General features: G+C 42.2%; 1 pseudogene across 1 annotated transcript; it reads right to left on the bottom strand.

The window, feature by feature from the left end:
• Positions 1 to 2959: 2959 nt before the first annotated feature.
• Positions 2960 to 4357, bottom strand: LOC101564461 (annotated as a pseudogene). The gene has a single exon (XR_192566.2). The product of XR_192566.2 is annotated as a eukaryotic translation initiation factor 5 pseudogene (transcript).
• Between the last annotated feature and the right edge of the window lie 1657 nt (positions 4358 to 6014).

Raw genomic sequence — 6014 nt, 5'->3', positions numbered from 1 at the left:
TATCTTTGATTTGCCATTCTGTGGATTGCTTATTTAGATACTGCAACTTGAAGAGAACATTTCTTTCCTTTAGTTCATTATGTTCCTCTTACCCTCTCATATATATCACACTTTCTCCACATTCAAGCAAGGTTTCCTACACAGATATTTTTTCCCACTAAAATGAAAATCATAGTACATCCTCTTTCTTTACTTAACAAGACCTTTAATAATCTCTTCCATTACTCTTGTTTCTTATTTGTCTTGTATTTTAGGGAAGGGTCTACAGGGTATTAATGGTCTCACTATTTGATCGGACTTGTAGTGATTCTCCTGTTTACAGCCTCCCAAGTGCTGGGATTACAGGCCTGCACCACCAGTCTCATTCCACCCCTGTGCCTGCTTGCAGGCACTTTAATCCTCTGAGCTATTTGGCCAGCCCCCCATTACTCTTGTTTCTTTCCAGTGTTTCTTTTTACAGTACAAAGAATGCTGTGAAGACTGTTCCACACTGCAACCCTATGAAATTTCATTTTATGGAGTAGATTTAGAAGCAAGATTGCTTGGTCAGATAGTGTGTATAGATTTTATTATTAGAGTTATTGCTAAATGGCATTAAAATTTCTGTCAAGAATGTAGCAATTGCATTTCTAACCTAGACCCCCACCAGCACTAGCTTCTGTAAATTTATTTTTAGGTCTTGCTAGTTAAATAGGAGAGAATCAGTTTTCTATTATTCATTTGAGACCTACTTACCTGATCACTACAAAGTTGATTTTTTGCAGGCCTCTTTGATTTGCCATTCTGTGGATTGCTTATTTAGATACTGCAACTTGAAGACAAACATTTCTTTCCTTTAGTTCATTATATTCCTCTTACCCACTTTTTATGTAAGAATAAATGTTGAGTTTCCAAAAGAGTTGTAAAATAAATTTGAAATGATAAGAATGGTCCCTAAGGCAAAGACCCAGCACTGCTGGAATCGGTGGGGAAACTGCCCATGTCCCATTTATTCACTCAGCCACCCACTGGAAAATACTGACCTGGGGAACTGATACTCTTGTAGGGGATGGAAGCTTGGATAGCATAGAACCACGTGGAAATCAAGGTATGTTTTCTATTCATAACAAGCTACTTTGGGCTGAGGAAAGAGCTCAATGGTATAAGAACCTGCCTGGCAAGCATAAGGTCCTGAGTTCAATCCAAGGTACAAATAAGAAAAAATTGCATTATAGCTAGGTAGAAGACATAGAAATTTGCTAGAATATGATAAGATGAAGTTCCAAAAAATTTGTAAAGCAGAAAAAGGAAAAGTTATTTTTCCTCGAGGGGGTCAGAAAGTTTCAAAATAAGGTAAAAATTTATCTGAATTATAAAATCAAGGAATATTTTATTCACTTAGAGGTTTGGGGGAAGCAAAGTAAGGAAAAGAGATTATTATAGACCAAAAAAATAAAAGGAGCAAGAGTCCAGTGTTACAAATGTGTACACTGTCACAGAATGGAAAAGGAGAGTTTTTTTTTTTTTTGCAAGCTAACCAAGTTTTATTTTTATCAAATATCTTATAATTTCAATGTGAAAAACATTTGCATACACATTTGTTAAGATCTGTGATGGATCACAAAGTAACAAGAGGCAAATAACGTGAGCCAGGGCTCCACATAGAATTAACCACATGTACTCTTGACTCCCAGAGTTCACTTTCTGTGGGAAGGAATAAGCACAAATTTCTTAAAGATCATCCAAACATGGCCTGAACTCCTAGCAAGTGGATTTACGGCAGCTACCCGAGAAGCAAGGGCTTCACTGTACTGCCTAGCCTAGTTACCCGCCTCAGTGGCCACCATCCAGACTGCCCAGGCCCCCACTGCACTGATGTAATGAACATCCCAAAATTCCTACTCCAAAATAAAGGCTTTGCCTTAAAAGTATGCTTTTAACTTTATTTCTTTTTAATTAAAACATGGGGGCAGAGGGGAGGTCCAAGCTTAACAAAATAACATGTATTTTAACAAAATAACCAAAATGTAAAGTAGCTGAGCTATGTGTCCAAAAATAAAAGGCATTAAAGAATAAACCTTTAATATAAGGGGGGAAAGTCCCACACAACAGAGGATACAATATAAACATTTTGAAATTATAATTTAATTCTTAAGGATAAAGGCTGGAAAACCGCTCAGCTTCTACTAGATTAAGTGCACCTGTCTCCCCCAGCCAAGTTTAGTGGCACCCACCAAGCCTGCCGTCTCTCGGCATCACCACACACACACACACTTGTGTGCAGATCCTGATTGCTTGGGCTCGTCTAACGTGCAGCTCACAAAACTCTGGAGACAAGTTGAGCCAAGTGTACATGAACTCAAAAGCCACAATTCCAGGGTGCAAAACTTGCTCTGAAATTACTTATATGGCCCTCAGGTCACTTTTACTTCTCAGTTAAGATGCTGCACTGCCATCTGATCATCTACCCCAATTACATATGCCGATCTGAGGGGCTGGGGCTCAAACCAAGAGCTGTTCCTGAACGCCTGAATAGGGCGATTCCAAGCGAGTCTGCGCTCCACACCGGGAAGGCTCAGGCTAAGTAGAACCTACCGGGCTCCGAGGACCCAATCAGCATAAACAAGGGTGCGACGTTTTAACAGGAGCCAATTACTTAGTGTCATTCAGAGCCCAAGATCTCAAGTGACCAACATCAAATCTTTATTTTTATAACTGTATGACTGTGATCCAAAAATGTCCACCACTAGTTTTTTTTCCGAAGGAAACACACTATAAATAAGCAAACTACATCTGTTCACTGGTGAGTATGGACCTCCCCAGGTCTCATGGGCTTAGGTACAGACCACTCACAGTAATAGATGTTTAGCATAAAGTGCAGCACGAGGTTAAGCCAGTCTAGCTTCTGCACAACGGGGCACTTCTGGCTGATAATGGAGAGCAAGCTGCAGCGTTACACCTCAGCTAGGCCACATCCAGCCTTAAATAGCATCGATATCAATGTCGTCATCCTTGTTTTCCGACTTCACAGTTTCAGCCTTCCCCATGCTGGCAGTTTTTGAATGAACCACCTCAGAGTTTTCATCCTCCTCCTCCTCCTCATCTTCACCACCGGAAGAGTCTTCCTCTGCCTCCTTCAGCCATTTTATAAATGGCTCCGCTTTGACACGAATCTCTTTGGCAAGTTCTTTCGAAACGGACTTCTTAGAGGCCTTTTCTGACCAGCTGATGACAACCTCCTCTTCCAACAGGTCTGCCTCATACATCTCCTCCGAGATGTGCGGGATCTTGGAGAGGAGGCGAGCCTGATGCACGGCCACCACACACGCCAAACCATGAAGAAGGCACCGCTGAGGAAATGACACCTGTATTTCTTAATTTGTTCTCTAATCTTCTCATTAAAAAGAACTTCAGCCAGAACAGGAGGGCCCATGGCTTTTACATCTAGTCTTTCTGCTTCAGCAACAATTTCTTTGTCAAATGAGTCAATAATGCCCTCTTCTTTCTTTTTCTTAACAAAATCAAACAGGATATTCACACGCTCTTCTACAATTCTTTCCAGATCGTCACTGAGCGTCACGACTTTGGCGTGGTCACTGATTTCATCCTGCGCCGCCATTGCGCCTTCTCAGTTGTGTCCTCACCCGGGTCATCGTCCTCCTCCTCCTCCACAGCCCGAGGGGCGGGCTCATTTCACTTAGGGGTAGCGGGGGTGGGGTCTCACTGCTGGACACTGAGCCATTTGCCTTGTCTTCGCCTTTTCTGTTTTTCGTTTCCTTTTCTTCCTTCCTGTACTACTGTCACTATTCTCAGGTGGATTTTCGAGAATGAATGTGCAGAGTTCATGATGTGTGTCAAGCATGCCTCTTTAGCCTCAGGCTTTACAAGAATTACCTATTGTTTGTTTCTTCGGATTCACATGCACATCTGTTTCAGGATTCTCACACTCAGGGACAGAGAACAAAATTTTTAATGAATCCATCCAACATGTCTTGCACCTTATTCACCTCATGAGATCATCCAATGACAATGTACCGGTCAGTCTTTACATCAAACTGGGTCTGTGCTCCCAGCTCACAACCAAAGTATTTGGTGGGATAGTTGGAGGCCGATTAAGCGCCTTTGCAACGTCAACCGTGTTGACTACAACTGTCTTGATTCCATTTCCTTTGCCTTCAACCTTGGCAATCAGACGGTGCATCTTGTAGCGATAGAACTGGTCTGAAACGCTGCAGTTGATGTTGACAGACATTTTGGCTTATTAGTGACTTTATCAATAAGATGAAGAGATCTTTGATTGCAACTTTTTGGTATATTCTGTCTGGAGAAGAAGGGATGACATAAACGACTGCAAGAGTTCTCGGTCTCTGACATGAAAAAATTTATGCCACTGAGGCTGTAAGCTTCTTGCTCGTATGCTATGTTTCCCCAGTGCAGGTACCAATGGCTGCACAACAGCTCGTTTTCATCAAATAAAGACATAAACCAACGCGGCTTGCCCTGGACTGGGAGGAAGAGGCGCTGGAAACCGGGTCCGGAGCAGCGGGGCAGTGGTGAGCGAGCAGCGGGAAGGGCTGTCCCAGCGACGTCCGCGTCCACACGGGCAGCACCGAGCCTGGCGACCTCTGGAATGTTCTCGCTCTGACTGAAAGGAGAGCTTCTTGATTCCAGGGTCAGGCCTTTAAAACTTTAAGGGAGATGAAAAGAATGTTTTGGGAGAGTCTGCTGGTCCTTCAGTAGAAGTGATGCTGCTCATGACCAATGTCAAAGGACATTATTTGCCATTTCCTGCATTCCAATTATAACCCATACTTTAACTTTTCTGGACTCCAGTATTGTCAAAGTCCTACTTGTGGATTCTCTACACTGAGCCATGTCTCATAAGGTAGCTGTACATGAAATGCCTAACATCAAGTTCTGCCCTGTCTCTTCCTGGTGTGTGGTTTATGCTTGGGGCTCTGTCTTTATCAATACTTGCTATTAATAACTCTTCCAATATATTCTCTTGCCTGGCAAGATTCCAAGACCAGGGAAGTACCAATGAAAGAGCAAGGCCTTGAGTGCCATCTTAGGCAAGAATTCTCTGCCATTCATTCAACAAATATAAGCACTTACTTCATACTAGGCATTACAGTAGGTCCTGCACATACAGCAATGAGCAATTTAGACCAAGATCCTATGTCATGAAAGGACAATCTCCTGAAAAACGTTCTAAGAGATTTATGGGTACAGAGGTTCCATAGGACCTTCTTAAACAGGAGAAGCTCTGTTCTGAGATAACGTTGCACAGAGGAGGACATTCAGTCCCAAACGCATGAAGTGCCTCTTGGAAAGGTGAGTAAGAGTGATGACCCTATCTTTTAGAACTTCTGTCTTCATGCTTTCAGTCCAACTGCAAGATTTCTGCTCTGTGATGACTAAAGAAGGTTGATTAAGATTCTCTTCCTCCATACAAACTCATCCATTATTGAGTTTTGTTTTCCTCCAACATGTTAATGAGAAATCTGATCAATAAATTAATATTAAAGAGGGACAGTTCATAAAGATAAAAGGATACATTTGTTAGGAGGACATAACAAACCTCCATTTGTATGTATCTAGTAACAACTTGAAAACATGAAGCAAAACTGGTAGAAACAAAAGGTCAATAAAGAAATCTAAAATTATTAGGGATTTCTATACTCTTTTGTCAATAATTGGTAGAGAGATTAGACAAAAAATTAGCAAGAACACAAGAGATTTAAGTAACAACATTCACCAGCCTGCCTTGGCATTTACAGGATGTTCTCCCAGGCAGTAGGAGAAAACGCACACCTTCCATGAGCACTCAAAGGTATTCAGCCATGTAGCCCTTTGCTTGTCAATGAAACAAGTCATGATAAATGGACAAAGACTGAAATCATATAAAGTCTTTGAAAACCATAGCAGAATTAAACCAGAAATCAATAATATTCCTGCTAAGCTGCGCCGGCGGGACCACTCCCAGCCCAGGCGCACTGTGGGCTGGACCCTCACCCACCCCCTCGGGCCGCCCC

This window comes from Octodon degus, unplaced genomic scaffold (genome assembly GCF_000260255.1).
Source record: "Octodon degus isolate 3935 unplaced genomic scaffold, OctDeg1.0 scaffold00057, whole genome shotgun sequence".
NCBI classification, from domain to species: Eukaryota; Metazoa; Chordata; class Mammalia; order Rodentia; family Octodontidae; genus Octodon; species Octodon degus.
Note: the sequence above shows the minus strand (reverse complement) of the source record. Positions and strands in the feature narration are given on the sequence as shown.